This window comes from Notolepis coatsorum, assembly GCF_963971535.1.
Source record: "Notolepis coatsorum genome assembly, chromosome: 5".
In the NCBI taxonomy this organism is placed as follows: domain Eukaryota; kingdom Metazoa; phylum Chordata; class Actinopteri; order Aulopiformes; family Paralepididae; genus Notolepis; species Notolepis coatsorum.
In genome coordinates this window covers 141,657,463-141,677,441 of record NC_140169.1, presented here as the reverse complement: position 1 = coordinate 141,677,441, position 19,979 = coordinate 141,657,463, and the positions used below count along the sequence as shown (strand labels likewise).

The 19,979-nt window shown below is 43.4% G+C and overlaps 1 protein-coding gene across 1 annotated transcript in view; it reads left to right on the top strand.

Annotated features, from left to right (window-relative positions):
* The window catches only part of LOC311228968 (pleckstrin homology domain-containing family G member 3-like), a 121,841-nt gene continuing 101,862 nt past the window's right edge, over nt 1–19,979 (top strand). The window contains exon 1 of the mRNA XM_084314938.1: nt 1–188. The gene's annotated coding sequence lies outside the window, so the exon portion shown is untranslated. The remainder of the gene's footprint in view (nt 189–19,979) is intronic.

The window sequence follows — 19,979 nt, the reverse complement described above, 5'->3', positions numbered from 1 at the left end:
CAGAGAGAGGAGTACAGTACAGTGATGATGACGAGACTGTAAAATAAAAACAAAACACTTTTCAACTTTTATTATAATAAACACCCGGCCGGGAATCAAGTCAAACAGCAACACTGCGAATGAAGTGCGCCGCGCGTCGAGAAGTATCTCTGTGAAGTTGAAACTGTTTAACCAACTTGGAGAGAGAGGTAAGTCGCACTACAATCTTCATGTCATATATCATAATCAAACCCGTCACAGCTGATGATGATGATGTTCACTTCATCTGAAGAAGACAGTGCATATTAATAAATCCATATTAGCTAAAAAATAAATAAAAAGAAGAGTTGAAAAAGGATAACAGAAGTTGTTTTTCCTTTTCGTTTACACGCGTCTCTTAGCTGCAGGTCCACTGGCCACCAGCTGATTACAGACAGTATACAATTGAATCGAGCAACTTTGTTCCTGTTTTTGCTGATTAGTTTATAATGGCCTTGTTGTCACCGTTAATGTCATGGTCGATTTGTATATCAGTTGATAGTCTTTCCAATCCCAAACTTAGAAATAGTCAAATAGACCAGTGAGTGGGGGAACCTGATGTAAACAAGACGAAAGTCTTTCTCTGGTCTGCATCCCCTTAACAATTGAGTGTTTTGAGCCGTACTGTATTGTACCCATTCTGCAATCTGTTAAATAAAGTTTTCAATCAATCAATCAATCAATCAATCAGATCGTCTAACCAACGCATCAGCCCCCCCACTGGGCGGCTGGGCCCCCAGTCCCAGGCATCCCAGAGTCAGCCTGGCAATTTGTTAATTGTAGGGTTGTTGTCTCTGGGCTGATTGCGGAGCTATTTACCCACATATTTGATGTGAGCCTCTCCCTCCTCTCACACAACGCCTGTGCACCAAGACTGCATCGGTTAGCTGAGCGAGTGTGATCTAATTGATTGATTGAAAATGTTATTAACAGATTGCAGAATGGGTACAGTACAGCTCAATACACACAATTGTTAAGGGGATGCAGACCAGAGAAAGACTTTCGTCTTGTTTACATCAGGGTCCCCCTATGTGTGGAAGAACAGGAATACTGGTTGAAAACCACAGCAGTGTGGTCTGATATCGTCTAATGATAAATGGCTGGCTTGGACCAAAATACAATTATTTTCTTAATGGCAATATAAAACGTCCCAGCAGAAAGTCTTAGTCTGTGATTTCCAGGTGGTGTGACACTTATTTAAAACTCATCTTCACCGCCGTGGCTCTGTGGGACAGAGCCCGATATACTCCACACATGTCCTCACAGGGGTGAGATTTAGCTGATTGATTGAACATTTTATTAACAGATTGCAGAATGGGTACAATACAGTACAGCTCAATACGCACAATTGTTAAGGGGATGCAGACCAGAGAAAGACTTTCGTCTTGTTTACATCAGGGTCCCCCATTTTCAATTCATCATAAGATCATCATAGCTCATGATGCTAGTTTCCCTTGGAATCTGGAAAAGTCCACAGGTGTGCAAACATTTGAATCTAGGTATTTGAAATGAAGGGCATGGGACATAAATAATGCTATCGGAATCCTTGTCGCCAGTCTCTTGGACAGCAGTCAGTGACAACCTTACAGCGGTGTTGTGGGTTGCAGACATGGTAAAGGATGCGTCAAACAAAGTGTGATGTGGAATGGTCTCACTTTTAGTGAAAGGCATTTTATACTAAAGACTATCATTAGAGCAAAAAGGTAACCAATATGAAATGTTGCTAATGGCCTCTTCGGATTAGCCTCTTGACTTAAAGGAGCTGTAAGTGGTATTTTTATGTGTTAAGTGTTAAATAGCTCCACATTCTGACAGCCATCATCACTGATATAGAGCGTCTGATCAGTAACATGGGTCTCCCAGTCCCTCCTGCTCTACAGTCAACTCAAAATAAATGTTCCGGTATCCTGGATAAAGTGGTAAACTTTATCACTCAGCTAAATGACTAAATGTAAAAATGTAAATGTAAATGAGAGAGAGTTTCAAGTTGTTTGATTTTGTCACGTATAATGTACATTACAGTGAAATGCAATATGTATGAGCCCCCTGAGAATGTGCTGCATACAGTAAAAAGAGAACTCTAGATAAAAAAATATATATATATATTTAAGTGTACTTATTTCTAGAAATCTTGCCAATCCAAATTAGCTTTGGTAGATTCTTTTACTTGTTTCAATGACACATTTGCTTAAAACTAGTTTGTATTTCTTATTTTTCTCAGACCATTTTGCAGTGTGGAGTTCTCTCTTGTGATTTGTATAAAGTATGGAAATGTATTTTCTGTTTACTGTAGAGCGGAGGGACTAGGAGACCCACGTTACTGACCAGACACTCTGTATCAGTGATGGCTGTCGGAATGTAGAGCTATTATTTAAAAATGTAGACCACTTCTTTTAACAAACAAAAAAATACCACTTACAGCACCTTTTTAAATGCACAGGGAGTCAAAATCACTAGAGAGACGGATGAATATGCAAGTGGATGAAACACACTGCTATACATGGATGAATATGCAAGCAGATTAAACACACTGCTCAGCTATACATGGATGGGTGCATCGATCTCATGCAGACTGCAATAGCTGTTTCGTCCCTTTGATCGGCCAGGCTCACATGATCTGCTTTAGACAAAGCTAATGCCTCCCTGGGAGACCATGACTTAACTTGGCTTCATCATGCGTGGGCCATTCCTGAACACACTGGAAAGATTGGGAACAATGGAATCTTGCATGTAAATCGGTTGAGCAGTGCCAAGTGAAGGGCCAGGCTGGCTGGCAGGCCGGCCGGCCTAGTTCCTCTCTGGGATCGCCAACAGCACGGCCTGCGACTCCTTGCGCAGTACACCGGGGATGCCAAACGGCTCTAGCCACTTCCTGATCTCGGACACGTACGTATCGATGCTGGAAGAGCTAATCGGATTGCGTTCCTCCTGCATGTTCTATAAAAGTGTCAATAACTTCAATTGTGTTTGGATGGTTTTATAGCTCTCTCTTGTTGACTTTGAGAGTCTTTTTGTTTGCCGAGAACCCAACGCCATGTCAATCTTCCGTCCCCACTGGGGCATTATGTTCATTACTTCCGTCTTCATGTAATGTTTGGATATGATTACCCTTTTTGAAGGTGTTTTTCAAATGTAATATGATATCCGCAGTAATTCCCTTTTTTAATCCTGCCCAATGGACCATGGAGACCACACAACCTGTTCACAAAGTCTGCGATGGCGAGCCAATCTTGACAATCTGTCGGGTTCCTTGGTGGGCCAGTGTGGTTCTGCGCGCCTGAGCTTTGAGACAAACTCGGAGTAAGACGGGGGCCAGAAGACACACAGTTCATAGGAACAGCGGGAAGCGAACTTGATTTGTCAAGAGGATTCTTTAAAACGGTCCACCGGGGCACATTGGCAAAGCCCAACTCCACATGCCAAGAATTCTCAGTTTTACTACTGTCTGTTTCTGCCTATCGGGGCTTCAAAGCAACCTTCACTGTACAGATGTTGTCGGAGAGAGAGAGACTCAAATGGGAATTCTGAATGTTCTCGGTCGTCATGGTAGGATTCAACACAACATTGGGCATTCGTTTACATTTTTAAAATTAAACTGGACTTTGAAGAAGTCTTTATTCATTGCACACATTGACAATGTCGTCATGCAGCGACACGCATTATGCGATGGGCGGCACACACAGGAACACAATTTAAATGTTTTGGGTCGCCGATAAAATGTAGTCTCTGCGCTTGACCCATCCCGTCGTCCTTCCCCCCCAAGGGCAGTCAGGAGCAGACATGGGCTGCGGCGTGGGGCCGCACCTGGGGACTAGGGGTGTAACGATTCGACCTCACAACGATTCGATTCGATTACGATTCTTCAGGCAACGATTCAATGCATCATGAAATCTCTTCATTTGACCACGATTCGATTCGATACGTTTTCGATACATTTTCGAAACATTTTCTATCAGTTAATACCCCAAAAAAAATTGTATACACAAATGTGGCTGGGGGAACTGATTCACTCAGCACGAATGGACTATAGGTCAATAAAAACAATACACACAAAAAAATAAACATAGTTTTTTCAAACATATTCGATGCATCGAATCGAACACAATTTAGAATCGATGCATTTCGATTAATCGATGCATCGTTACACCCCTACTGGGGACCAATCCAAGTGCTCCTGTCCGTCTTCGTCAGGGACACGACAGCGTTGGCGATCTGTTCTGCATGTTTTTACATTGGGTTTATCTTTTTTTCTGGAGGGGAAACCGGATCCCCAAGTGGGAATCGAACCCTGGACCTTCTAGTTGTGAGGCGACAGTGTTAACCACTACACCAGCACATTAGGGCTACCTACCCCCTCTACTAATCGGTCACTAAAGCGGTCGTTGGCTAAGAATAGTTTTAAGTCGATTTGTTGTCTTTTCGTTTTGCTTTCCTTAACGCTGGATGAGGTCATTCGTTGCGTCTGGATGATTATGACGAGCTGAGCCGTGAGCACATCCCTGACATCATGACACACACACTCACTGTTTAAGATACGTCTGCATGACGGACACTCATTTGCAGAGGGCCAATGATGTGGAATATGTACATTTACACATTTGCCAGTTAGACCAACTATTCAGTTGGTTGACAACATTCCATTTAGTTGAGAAAAGCCAGCTAACGGTTAGAAAGGGAGTAGCAGAGAAAGAGCAAACGATCCACTTCCTGTGTGTGAAATGCTCCGGACAGGAAGCAGCAGACACCTGGCTGTTAATAGTGAATGAAGACTTTACTATTTTGAAGAGGGAGGAGACGGCAGCAGCTACTCTAGGGAGTTTCTTGCTGGAAGAAAGTAAGACATCAGCTCATGAAAACCACCATGATTTATCATTCCTAGAGTCATTACTAGTGTACTTCCCCTCAGCAACCAGAGTGACCGACACCATGACTGATGTTCAACCGTCTAGTCTAGTCTACTGCACCACCGGCTCTCAGCCTCTTTCATGTCCAGGACCCCTGAGTTTTTGCACATCATTTCTCTACCTTAATTATCTTTTTTAAGATTTTATTTTACACTTTATTTTATTATTATTATTATTATTATTATTTTTTTTGATATTTGAATTCCAGTTTGAGTCTATATTTTTAGATTTTGTGTGAAGGGAGGACTAGCAAAGTAAGAGTTGACACGACTCTTTCTCAAAGACCCCAAATTGTTGTTAGATATGATCATGTTGAGGAATTCTCTGGCTGAGATGCCAGTGGAGAAAGTGCAAACTATGATCAGAACAGAACAGTCACTCTTATGTTCTCGCTGACCCCTGACCTCTTGTGAATGACATAGTGAAACTAAACTATTCCCATTTTTCTGGGGCCCCCCTGGAACCTCCTCCAGGACCCCTCGTTGAAAACCACTGGTCTACTGTATAAGATAAGATGATATATTCCTTTATTGATCCCTTTGGGGACATCAGCCTTGGGAGGGGGGAGGGGAGGTACAGGCATGGGCAGGGTAATAGTAGAAAAACATAAATATAGGCACTCAAATTTGATATGAATGTAAATAAATACATAATGAGAAAGAAAAATAAGTGTAAACAATATAATTAACTCTGAATATGAGAAAAGTAAACACTGTAATCAAAGGTGCAGGTGAGGGTCCGTGTGCCCGGTGAGGGTCCGTGTGCCCGGTGAGGGTCCGTGTGCCCGGTGAGGGTCCGTGTGCCCGGTGAGGGTCCGTGTGCCCTATCAGTTATAATGTATGAGGGTCCGTGTGCCCTGAGGGTCCGTGTGCCCTGTCAGTTATAATGTATGAGGGTCCGTGTGCCCTGAGGGTCCGTGTGCCCTGTCAGTTATAATGTATGAGGGTCCGTGTGCCCTGAGGGTCCGTGTGCCCTGTCAGTTATAATGTATGAGGGTCCGTGTGCCCTATCAGTTATAATGTATGAGGGTCCGTGTGCCCTATCAGTTATAATGTATGAGGGTCCGTGTGCCCTATCAGTTATAATGTATGAGGGTCCGTGTGCCCTGTCAGTTATAATGTATGAGGGTCCGTGTGCCCTGTCAGTTATAATGTATGAGGGTCCGTGTGCCCGGTGAGGGTCCGTGTGCCCGGTGAGGGTCCGTGTGCCCGGTGAGGGTCCGTGTGCCCGGTGAGGGTCCGTGTGCCCTGTCAGTTATAATGTATGAGGGTCCGTGTGCCCTGTCAGTTATAATGTATGAGGGTCCGTGTGCCCTGTCAGTTATAATGTATGAGGGTCCGTGTGCCCTGTCAGTTATAATGTATGAGGGTCCGTGTGCCCCATCAGTTATAATGTATGAGGGTCCGTGTGCCCTGTCAGTTATAATGTATGAGGGTCCGTGTGCCCTATCAGTTATAATGTATGAGGGTCCGTGTGCCCTGTCAGTTATAATGTATGAGGGTCCGTGTGCCCCATCAGTTATAATGTATGAGGGTCCGTGTGCCCTGTCAGTTATAATGTATGAGGGTCCGTGTGCCCTGTCAGTTATAATGTATGAGGGTCCGTGTGCCCTGTCAGTTATAATGTATGAGGGTCCGTGTGCCCTGTCAGTTATAATGTATGAGGGTCCGTGTGCCCTGTCAGTTATAATGTATGAGGGTCCGTGTGCCCTATCAGTTATAATGTATGAGGGTCCGTGTGCCCTGTCAGTTATAATGTATGAGGGTCCGTGTGCCCTATCAGTTATAATGTATGAAGCCACTGTATCCTTTTTAAGAATTATGAGGAGAGGTGATTGGTCTGACAATTGTGACACGTGTTGTAAAATATGCTGCAAGTATCTTAATTTAGCCCAGTACTCTTATGTGTCATATCCTGTCTAATCACAAAACAAACGGACCTGTCTTGGCTGAGAGCAGCGGGGGGTTAGTTAGTACAAGGTGTGGAATTTTATTAGCCACGTCATCCTACGTGTTCTCATTGCTTGTTGATTTGAAATCACTGCGAAACTTTGAACACCCCCCCCCTGAGTACATTTCGCACATTTCTGTGGAAGTAGTACAATTGCATTTTGCAACAGGAATCCCAGGAATCCCACTCGCATGACCCGACAACACGGGGTCGTTATTATATTTCCATCGTTGTGAGTGTAAGTAACGAATGTGGATTTTGCAATCTTCTTGTGACAGCGTCCAGCAGTGAACTCAGCCCGCCTCGCTGCCGAACCTAAGAACAACAAATGGCTTCGTTCCAAGACCAGGATTTATGGCAGTGGTCCTCAATGGCGTCCCCCGGAACAATTGGTTAGGGATGCTTTTTATTAAAAAAGATTTAACAAAAAAAAAGGATCAGAGATAGATCTGGCTTAACCCTTTCACTACCACACTACAGAAGGCTAACCTTTCACTACCACACTACACACACGGTTAACCATCTGTAGTGTGGTAGTGAAAGGGTTAACCTTCTGTAGTGTGGTAGTGAAAGGGTTAACACTTCTGTAGTGTGGTAGTGAAAGGGTTAACCTTCTGTAGTGTGGTAGTGAAAGGGTTAACCTTCTGTAGTGTCGCAGTGAAAGGGTTAACCGTCTGTAGTGTCGCAGTGAAAGGGTTAACCGTCTGTAGTGTCGCAGTGAAAGGGTTAACCGTCTCTAGTGTGGTAGTGAAACCGTCTGTAGTGAAAGGGTTAATTAACCCGTCTGTAGTGTGGTAGTGAAATGGTTAACATTCTGTAGTGTGGTAGTGAAAAGGGTTAACCTTATGTAGTGTGGTAGTGAAATGGTTAACCCTTTGTCGCATGGCAGTGAAAGGGTTAACCATCTGTAGTGTCACAGTGAAAGGGTTAAACTTCCGTAGTATGGTAGTGAAAGGGTTAACCGTCTGTAGTGTCGCAGTGAAAGGGTTAACCGTCTCTAGTGTGGTAGTGAAACCGTCTGTAGTGAAAGGGTTAACCCTTCTGTAGTGTGGTACTGAAAGGGTTAACCTTCTGTAGTGTGTTAGTGAAAGGGTTAACCTTCTGTAGTTTGTTAGTGAAAGGGTTAACCTTCTGTAGTATGGTAGTGACAGTGTTAACCCTTTGTCGCGTGGCAGTGAAAGTGTTAACCGTCTGTAGTGTCACAGTGAAAGGGTTAACCGTCTCTAGTGTGGTAGTGAAACCGTCTGTAGTAAAAGGGTTAACCCTTATGTAGTGTGGTAGTGAAAGGGTTAACATGCTGTAGTGTGGTAGTGAAAAGGGTTAACCTTCTGTAGTGTGGTAGTGAAATGGTTAACCCTTTGTCACGTGGCAGTGAAAGGGTTAACCATCTAGTGTCACAGTGAAAGGGTTAACCATTTTGTAATGTGTGGCAGTGAAAGGGTAAAGATAGGCGATACGGATCAATTATTAGAATATGCCGGGATCGGCTCCGATCAGCCCGGTCCGATCGGAATAGTTTAGTGTCGTTATTTAATTCACAAGAGGGTTAAGCCAATGAGAACAGGGACGTGCACAGGACTTTAGAGGGGCAGGTGCTCAAAGGCTGAAAAGGGCACTATACCTGTGTGTATATATTGCGCGATTTTTAAGGGCCCTTTTCGGGCGGGGGGCCCCCTTTTTATGCTTTTTGGGGGGTTTTGGTGATCAAATATTGAATATTGAAATATAATAATCAGTGCAGGAGCTCACTTATCCTTGAAAGACACTTTTATCACTGACTTAAAAGGCCCATACATCTCCATAAATGTTCAGGGGGGAGGGAATCAGTGCTTACCCTACAGACCCCAAGAAGTGCATTCTGTATTGTTTAATATAAATGCATTTTTTATTCCAATCCCAATTTGTATTTGAGATTCCCAAATCCCATCAGACTTGACTTCTTTGTGTCCCTCAATGAGTGTAATACCAGCATTCAACAGCGGTTTCTATCATCATCATCATCACCACCCACGCTATGCATAAAATATATAGGTCCGCGGAGAGGCACTCTGAGGAGGCCGTGCAAACTGCAATGGAATATGGGGCATCTCTCTCTCTTTACTTAATATTTTGATTCTATCCTGACATTTTTCAGTTGGAAGGGCAGTCTATATGCGTAACAGTAAAAAAAAAAAATAAAAAATATTTTTATTTTTTTTCAAAAAGGGCACTTTTTTGATGAGGCTCAAAAAGGCAGGTGCTCAGGCACCCCTTGGCCTCTATGTGTGCACGTGCCTGAATGAGAACGTGTATGAGAGTGACTATTCACATCAAAGTCATATCTAACAACAAAAAGCCTAGTTATTAGATAACAGTCCCTAAGACAAAATCTCATTAAAGCGGGGGTCCGCGGCCTATCGTGTACAAATATAGGGGCCTTTGACGTGAAAAAGATTGGGAACCAGTGCTTTTTAAGGTGCATGGTGTTTATCTTCCCGTTTCATGGATGATATCATCAGATGTGGTGTTGATGATGTCAGAGAGCGATCTGGTGCAGAGAGTCACGTGTGAGATGTCAGGAATCAAAGCAAAGTGATTTGATTTTCTGCGTTCCTGGCACATAATCCTGTTAGATCTCTGTTAGATTCATAGTCATTTCTGTCCCACGCTAATGGTCTTAGAGTTTATTACTGTTCAGTAAAAGCAATGGATCTGATCTACTCTTGATCTACTGGATCTGATCTACTCTTGATCTACTGGATCTGATCTACTCTTGATCTACTGGATCTGATCTACTCTTCTTGATATAGCCTAATGGATCTGATCTACTCTTCTTGATATAGCCTACTGGATCTGATCTACTCTTCTTGATATAGCCTACTGGATCTGATCTACTCTTCTTGATATAGCCTACTGGATCTGATCTACTCTTCTTGATATAGCCTACTGGATCTGATCTACTCTTGATCCATGGGTAGTTAAGATAATCATAATAATCATCATAACTACCTACCTCATACTATAGTCTACCCATATACTCTGTATGATAGCATATGTACAATATACTTATATATTAATATTTACAGCATATATATAGAACTGTTCGCTGTATACGTCAGACCCAGTGCACGCACGCATCACAGGAGCAGAAAGGAACGTAATCCTGGTCAGAACAACGGGGCAGACTACAATATATTTGCATTTGTTAGCCAATGCTAGCGATCTAAAGTTTAAACAATCAATCCATGCCAAAGCTAGATATGTAAAAGGTGAAACTCACACCCATGCTGATTTGACAAAATGACATCCAGCCGTTTTAAGTTTGAAACAACTTTTAGTCAGGGGAGTGTCATGGTTTCTCCATAGAGCCCCGTTGTATTCTTTTAGCGCAGCAGCTCGCGCAGGTCCGAGGCAACTTAGTATCGTGACTGAGTTGGTATTGCTGATTGGCTCGAACACGGTATGTTTGTATACAGTGACCAGGTCTATATATATATATATCTGTCTAGCCCCTTTCGTGACTGTGATGCACGGCAACAAAGTTTGGCCGAGTGAATCCACAGTCCCTTGCTCCCCCATAGGGAAAACCACATTTTAACTCTGAAGAACTGGTCCGACGCGAAACGTTCGTTATACAAGTATCGCAGAGAAATTTCAAAGGTACTCGCAGTCTTGGACAGAGAAACGCAATAGTTTGAAAGCTCGGCGTTGCTAATAAACATTTAAAATAATTTCTATAAACGTGTAAACATCACAGAGACGGCAGTGCGGCTCTGCAGATATACCCTACTCCTCATTGCGGCGTTCGGGGGAGAGCAGCCATACGTCCTTCGCTGTTTACACGTTTATAAAAATTATTTAAAATGTTTATTAGCAACGCTGAGCTTTCAAACCATTGCGTTTCTCTGTCAAAGACCCTCGTGCAACTGTGAGTACCTGCGATACTTGTATAACGAACGTAAATCTCACAAAAAAACACACACAAAGTCTTGTCTTGAAGGGAAGAACAACTCTAAAGTGATGTACAGGTTTAGTAGTTCTGTAGGCTAGTGGTCGACCCATATGGGTTTTCCAACTATGCCGATACAGATATTTAGAGAGCAGGGCGGCTGATATAATGATGATTTTTTTTTTTTTTTTTATTAATGATTGGAGGAGGGCTTTAGACTTCAAATATTCAATATTTCACAATATACCCCAAAGTGCATGGAATAGTCTGCAAAATGAACTTAAACTCCAGGATCTAGTCACTCTTAATGAATTCAAAGGCATGGCAAAAGCTATAGAGACTCTATTCATGTTTGTAATTGTTTTAATTGAAATAGGATCACATGGCTTCCCTGCACTTTTTGAGCAGATCTGCTTTTGGTGTGTTTGTGTGTACACTTTATGAAACTGCTGCCAGTCTTGGCCAGGTCACTCTTGGAAATGAGAAGAGATTTTTTCGCGACTCACCAAAATCATCTTTGGACCCACTTGCGGGGTCCCGACCCCCGGGTTGATCACCACTGTATTAGTCACATCAGATAACCAGATCCAGATCTGCGTTACTTCATGATTCCCTCGTCTATTGGGAGCCATTATGGGACAAACGTTGATGTTTCCTCCCTTTACAGGAAGGCTCTGAGACTGAGGGGGTGGTGGGCTTCACAGCGTACGCTCCTATATTTAGCGTGCGTTTTACCCTCGAGGGGTAGACCTCCTACCCAGATGACACGTCCCGTGCCGCTTGTCAGATAAGCTGCTTCCCAAATCTGACGCGGGGAGATCCCAGTTTGGGTGGGAAAGGAACCCAACCTGACATTAAGAGCTAAATGGCCACTGTGTGAATTTTGGTCAATGGAGCTATTTAAACAGCAGTTAGACTGGGATTGTTAATGTGAAGTGTATTAGTTTGTATAAAGTGTATTATATTGTAATTCATTCATATTTTATTCTATTACATTTGATTTTCTTTCTTTCTTTCTTTCTTTCTTTCTTTCTTTCTTTCTTTCTTTCTTTCTTTCTTTCTTTCTTTCTTTCTTTCTTTCTTTCTTTCTTTCTTTCTTTCTTTCTTTCTTTCTTTCTTTCTTTCTTTCTTTCTTTCTTTCTTTCTTTATAAAAACGTATACAGTACAAATGATGTACAATTTTATATGTGTCAAACCTTCTTTTGTATGGAGGTGATACTTTATCCAACATCATTGTCCTTGGAGTCTCTCTGTTTGTTTGGCGTCTTATTTCCTTGGTAAATGTGACTAGATCTACAGTTGCATGTTAACCATTAAGTCAAAAGATGGGCTGTCCAGTTGAATCAAGAAGAATCAGTACCTTGAGGACGATGTACCTGTAGTCTTCCAGTGTGCTTGGGAGACGTAATGTGTAAATGTAATTATTTGATTTTAGATAAGCACGTTAAGAGTCGTGATGTCTCCTCTTGGGACAAACACAGGGACTGATGCAGGGTTTGCTGTAGGGTCGTTGACATGAAATTACTCGAGCGTCGGCCTGGGTCTAACGCAGTTACCCACTTCCTCCATAACCTAAGTCTAATTTAGGAGCTTTAAACGCTGTGTACGTTTGGAGTCGTTTATGGAGTCAACCATGAATACTAATTTAGATGAGATGACATGCTACCTAACAGACTTTCAGATGGATAGCCTACGAATGTCCAGAAAGGTACTTGACTTGTTTCTTTTGTGTTCATCGCCACTTTTAAACGTCATATATATATGTCCGTCGTTCAGGGATCGACCGCCATGTGCGCTTTTGTATGACATTGTTTATTGTGTGGGAATATAGACGGAGCTAGCATCAATATTATCCGTTTAGAATGACTCCTCTGTGTCTATTTGCGGTCCAGTGTCGTGTGACGTGATGCACGCTGGAGGATCTGTTTATTGTGTCTCTCCAGCTGTGTCAGTTCAGCCTCATCTCTCTCCTTCTATAGCGGCGGACAAAGTGATGCTCACTGTACTGCTGTTTATGCAGTAGTTCAAGTTGCATCAGCAAAGTCAACAACCTTTTTCTAACCAGTTTTCGTAGCTGTTTTGTGAACTAGGTCCCTAGTACTCGGCATTCAGTTGTTGAGGCAGAGATGAATTCAAATACTTGTTGACTAAGGTTGCACGATACGAGAAAAGAAAAATCACATTGTGATTATTTTAGAAGATATTGCAATGTAGTTTAAAACCCTTTAGTGGTATTTTAGTGGCAACGACCCTATTCATTATACTGTCTCCCATTGGATGGCCCCAGTGATTCTCGAAGTCAACTTCCTGTCTGTTGTTGCTACGTAACTACGGCGTGGGGGAAACATGCGCCCCTGGGTAGTCGGGTACATTGTGAACGCTTCATTTAAGTTTCAAGTTTCTTTAATAGTTGTCATACAGAAGTACAGAATACTTTTGTACAAAATGCTTCTTACTGTTGCGCTCCAGAGACTGTGCATGACAAGATAAGTATGAAATAAAAACATAGTAAAAATTAGAAGAAAAAAAAGAGGTCACAGTGTTCAGTTTAGACATATGTACAATGTTCGTAGACGTAGTTACCATACAATATACAATACTGTGCAGTGTACTAATATACAATACTATATAGTGCAAGGCATAAATGGACAAGGTGCAGTTTAGGTACAATTCACAGTAGGTGTACGAGTTGTAGTGCAAATCCTTTATCAATAAATATAAAGTGTAAGTGTGTTTGTGTGATCTAAAGTGTGGAGAGTGGGTGCTGCAGTGTGTTGTTTGTTTGAGTGAGTGTGTGTGTGCGTGTGGGTGTGTGTGCTGTGTGCATTTGATGGTTGTTGCATAGTGATTATTGTTCGTTTAGCGATTATTGTTCGTTTAGCAGCCTGATGGCCTGGGGATAGAAGCTCCTTCTGAGTCTTTCTGTGCTCGCCATAAGACTCCGGTATCGCTTGCCTGACGGCAGCAGTTCAAAGAGGCAGTTGTTCGGGTGGCTCGAGTCCTTAATAATTCTCTTAGCCTTCCCCTTGCACCGCTTGTTGTAAATGTTCTGGAGGGTGCAGAAACGGATTGGAAAAGCGGCAAATTAAACACAATCAAGGGTAATTTTCTTCAGTGCATCACAATGCCAAAGAGCTGCTGTGTTACGTTTTGTACTAATAACAAAAACAGAAATCCAAATTGCAAGTTTTATATAATACCTAATCTTACGTGCATGTTTGACACACTACCTGATCAAACATCCACGTAAGATTAGATAAGATAAGCTCCCATCGGTTCGATATGATGTAATTAACGTTAGCTTAGCATGTAGCTACTATTTGTCTGGTTGAACGTAGCTAACGTTAGCCGCCAGCCACTTTTTCCTCCGTGATGCCTCGGCTGGTATTTTACAAAACTTGCGATTTGGATTTCTGTTTTTGTTATTAGTACAAAACGTAACACAGCAGCTTCAATTTGGGTATTCGAGAGATGGCCATGTCTTTGGGTTGTTCTCCCATTGGTCTGCAGGTGTCTTGTATGGACATGATGTCAAGTCAATCAGGGCGAGCTTTGACTCATATCTCGCCTTAGAATCACCAGAAAGGGTTACGAAATAGTGAAATGCCATGTTGGCCTCAATATTTTCAAAACAAATTTCATGAAAAGGTTATGAAATGAACAAGAATGTGATAAAACATGTAATAAAAACGGAGCTCAACGCATACATTTGATCAGTAGAAATCCGTTTGTTTCCCCAATACCAAGATGGCGGCGGTCTTGTGACGTCAGCGTGTCTTCGAGAATGACCAATCATAGGTCTGGTATTTCTGGGTGCGAGTGAAGTTAATCTGCCAGAGTCAATCTCACTTATATTACTCTGTGTTTATTATGTGGTTTCATTAATTTCTTATGAATTAAAAGTTCCAACATTGCCGTCTTTTGCGATTTATAGATATTGCATCCTTCATATTGCGATATCTCTGTGAAATCTGCACTACTGTGTTTACCATTATCTAGCGAGGGAAGCTGTGATCATCCCAGTTTATGCAATAGTCTTCAATAGTGGAACGGCGGGGGAATGGTGGCGGGGGAATGGTTTGCATCACTGAACAATACTCCTCTTGATCCCCGGAACGCTCCCTACGCTTGGGAGAAGAGACGAGGGATTGTACCGTCTGTGGCCTGGCCTATTGTTTTGATTTTAAACTAAATAAATAAATTCTTCTTTTTTAAATGAACGCCGTCGCACCCCTCCACCGCCGTTCAGTAGGACACAAATCCATCCCACCTCTTCGGTAAACACCCCATCGACAGGAGCCCAGGATATGAGGGCAGGATGTTCTTAAACTTTTGAACCGTGTGCTTGAGCTGGTAAATTCACTTATATAGAAATGTAGTTGGCGGAGTATTGAATTTGCCCAGCGAGGATGGCCGGGGAGCGCCCCAGGGCCCTATAGCGGGAGAGATGGTTTTCTGATTGGGTTGGGAGGTGAACTGGGTGTGCTGAGATGAAGCGGCATCACAGCTTCCACCACCGTGACGTTCTGCCTGACCTCGTATAAGGTGCGGTATCTCAGTGGATATCAGGATTAGTACCGTACGTCATTAGTTCATTATGTCGATGACATAACCTTGATACTGCAATTGACTCGCTCTCTCATTTCATGAAAAGTGAGATCTGTTTACCATTTGGCTTCATGTCGTGTAGAAATATGTGTGTGACAACAAATGGGTACCGTTCACATTTGAACCGGTACCTGGGAATCGATACCTTTTTTCTGTACTTTCATTATAACAAAGATTTAATTTCAGAAAGGGAGAATGGCTTATAGCAGACTTAATGATTTTAGAATATTTCAGCTAATGGAACTCTAAACTGAAACTCGTGTCAAGCGTTTCCAGGGTTAGCTTAGCTTAGTGTTAGCGGCTAACGTTAGTTAGCTTAGTTAGTGTTAGCGGCTAACGTCGGTTAGTTAGCTTAGTTAGCGTTAGCAGCTAACATTAGATAAGGTTTTACCGCGACGTGAGTCGAACTTTAGCAACAGGTGTGTGCCTTTAGTGTGAGCCCCACCTGTGCAGGTGTTCATGTGCAACATCAAAAAATGTCCCTGTGCAACACAAACTAAAATAAACGTTCCGCACAAACAAAATAAATATTAAAGATAGTAAATTATGGAAAAAGATATAAACAAAGAAAATGCATGAAACAGTGCCATACAATATTTGCGGCAGTTAAATTGTTCGTCAAACAGTGTTGAACATGAGTACTACAGACTTGAGTGCATAGTAGTATAGACCTATCAGAATAGTAGGTAGTAAGGCATGGTAGATTCAGTGTTTCCCACAGGATTTTGTGAGATTGTGGTGGGTGAACCTCGGCCCCTCTAGGCATGCCCCCCCCCCCCCGGAACAATTTTTTTTGTACATTTTAAAGTTAATTTTTTTTTTTTTGCACTTTGAGAGCAAAATAAAGAGGCTAGATCTATGATGAACTTTGTGCTCAAAACACAAAATCGACTAGACTAGTGCTTCCCAATCCTCTCCTCGAAGCACCCCAGCCGTTCAATGTATTTGTTAAATTCCACCGCCACAGTCTAGGTAATTAATGGGAAACACTGGTAGATTCCTTAGTAGCTGCAGAGTGCATACTAGTAAACTTTCTTCAATCATGTCTGTTTTTATATACTTTTTATCCACACGCTACAGCCGTGTACACAAACCTTTCATCTATATTCCAAGTCAATCGTTGTTGCTCGATGTAGGTAGCAGCACACACACTATTTCAATAGCCAGCGACAGTGGCTCTTGGAGGTAGAGCAGTCGTCTGTTAATCATACGGTTCCCAGGGCGGCTAAGTGACGTAGTGGGCAAGGCGCTTGCCACGAATGACGGAGACGCTGGGCTTGCCTGTTCGAGCCCAGCGCTCCACATTGCTTTCAGTTTAGCTGGTCGTTCATACTAATACACATTGGCCGTATTAGGGGGTGGGAAACTGATGGGTGGGGATCGGGCGTTGTGGACAGCGACTCCTACAGGTCGGTTGGTGCGCCTGCGCAGTAGAATCAGGAAGTGTCGGGGGCAGCGTGAGCCTCCCACGCGTTACTCCTCGCCACTGAGCGATCGAGCTGCGCAGGTGAAAAGATGCGACTGCTGTTACCTCAAGTACCGGAGGGGACTTGTGCTATGTATGACTTAATCCACATTGCAGCCGGCTTGTGGGAGGCAAGAAACAGCGTTCGTGACAGGGGAGGGTTGAATTGGATGATACGAAATTGGGATGGGAGAAAAATATAGAAAAAATTGGAGAAAAAGTGGATACAAAAAAAATCATACGGTTCCCAGTTCAATTCCAGCTCATCCCGGCAGTGCGTTGAAGTGTCCTTGAGCAAGACACTTATAACCCCTAACTGGTCCCGATGAGCAGGTCGGCACCTTGCGTGGTCGCCTGAAAATGGGGGACCCTGATGTAAACAAGACGAAAGTCTTTCTCTGGTCTGCATCCCCTTAACAATTGTGTGTATTGAGATGTACTGTATTGTACCCCCATTCTGCAATCTGTTAATAAAGTTTTCAATCGGCGGTCAGGTGGCGTAACGGAGATTGCGTTTGTCACCAACCCCGGAGACGCTGGATTCGCCTGTTCGAATCCAGCTCACAGCTCCGGGGTTGTCACCAGCTTGGCTGGCCGTTCACACTAATACAATTGGCAGTATTAGAGGGTGGGAGAAGCTGGCGGGGTGGGTCCGGGTCGTTGTAAACAGCGACTCCTACAGTGCGGTCGGGGCGCCTGCTAAGCGCGGATAGGATCTAAGTGGGATAGTGTGATCCTTCCACACGCTACGCCCTCTCAGTGAGAGTCCACGCTGCCAGGTGAAAAGAAGCGGTTGATTGGCTAGACGTGTGTCGGAGGAAGCACGTGATAGCCTCCACTCTCCCAGACCGACTGTGGGGGGTAAGTGCGCAGCGACCAGGAAGGGGATCAGGAATTGGCATAACGACTAACATTGGGATGGGAGAAAATCTGAGGAAAAAGGAGGGGGAAAAAGATCAATAAAAAATAATAAAAATAAAATAAAGTTTTCAATCAATCAATCAATCTCCGCCGTCGGTGTTTGAATGTGTGAGGCATAAGTTGTGAAGCGCTTTGGATTTCAGGTCTTGCGCCTAGGGATGGGTACCGACTCCGGTACTTTTAAGGGTATCGACCGAATCACGCCAGTACTACCGAGTACCGCTTCACGTGAGATCCACCGGTGCCACATTTTGGTAAAAAAGAATTAATAAACTATGAAGTGTGCCTCACGTCAACGTTCACGCGCACAATACACGCTTACCTAGGATTTGACTTGATTCAACAACAAAGCAGTCGAGGCAATGGCAAGCCGAAAACACCTAGGTTACACTTTACAAAGCTAGATGCAGACGATGCTCGCTGCAATTATATATATATATTAACAAATTGTTCTAAATAAATAATAATGATAATAAATTTTTTGAAGTTTGGAATTTTTTTTTACAACTGAGGTGGGCAGATTACATTTTTAGAGACTGAAGTACCGAAAAAGGTATACCGTTGGGTATACCGGTATCGATTCACAGGTATCGGTACCGGACCGGTTCAAATGTGAACGGTACCCAACCCTACTTGCGACCCCCCCCCCCCCCCCCCCCCCCCCCTGCCTGACAGAGTCACCCCGCGTAACGACGTAGTGAATTGTCACCATTCCTGCATGTTGTTGTTGTGAGTTGGAAGCAGCAGACCGAAATACCATTGTGCCACTTTCTGTCTAGCAGCATTCTTTCTTTCTCCCTGGAAGGCGTTTACAGATGTCACGGACGGTTCAGCAGGCTTCCGTCTCACCCACCAACGCCTGGGTGATTTTGGTATCTCAGATTCGGATTCTTTTGTTGTCGCAGCTTTTTTAAATGGACATTTAAAGCAGCAGTGTTTGCGGCGTGTAATAAGTGTGCTTGTGCGGTGTCACAAAGATGGAACAGACAATGGTAGGAACATTTCTCAAATACAGAACATCCAAGTGACCTGGGCTGTGTGCCAAAAATAGCAGGTTAATAGCGAGACCCACCTTGCTCGAGGGCAACCGTGCGTTGAGCTCTTAATGGCCTGAATGTGTAATTTCCTCTACACCCCTAACCTGCAGAGAGAGAGAGAGAGATAGAGAGAGATTGGAGGAGCAGGTGGAAATCTGGATAGGAAGTGTGGATGTCAGCAGGATGAGAGAGAGAGAGCAGTGGGGGAGGGGGCAACCTAGCCTCAGACCCACTCCTATCCGAGCTCCGGGAAGGTCATCAAAGAGAAGCCGGCAATTCTCGGTTCTTGCTCCACAATGGTGGAACGAACTTCCCCCCCACAGTTCAATCAATATCTGAAATGAAGAAAAGAAAAATGAACCTTTTACTGTCTTCTACTTGCACTTGCACTTTTCCACTAAATAATCTTCCTTGCCTATATTACTACCTGCCTACTAGTATATGTCTCTACTACTATATACTCAACACTGCAGCAAGTTTCAACACTGTTTTGATGAACATTATTACTCAACTGATAGAGTTGTACCCTTCCTGCTGACTTGTCGTACAGAACTTGTAAGACACTTTGGATAAAAGCGTCGGCTACAGTAAATGACTAAATGTAAATGTAGCTAGAAGAAGACAACTTGGCAATGTAACGAATCGATAACTCAAGAGAGACTGTGAAACAGCTTTCCCCAAAACACCTGTGTGCTTTGCTTTGCGGTCTGGATTCATAAGAAATATTCCCAAGATTGGCCCATGCCATCAATCAGTCTAGGTAACTGTGATTGTCACTGTCTGTGAGCAGCGAGCAGCTGTAAAAACAGGATAGCCTACCTCTGTGCTTTCTAGAGCTTCCCCTCAGTGGCAGCTAAGATAACACATAAAGCAATTAAACACATTTTAGATTTAATTTCAAACGGCAAGGCCACAGTGACTGCAGACGTTCCCACACTTAATAACCCCAGTGAGCAAAGCCGCACTTCCTCGCTGACGGGGGAGAACGAAGGAGCGCGGCCCTCCGGGAGTGGTGCACTCTCACTCTGGGACTGATGCGTTGACGACGGGCAGCGTTTACGAGGCTGCTTCACTTAAATAGCTGTAAATCTGTAATTTATCAGTCTCCCCAGTTTGTAGCTAGATTAATACATATTTAGCGAAAGTG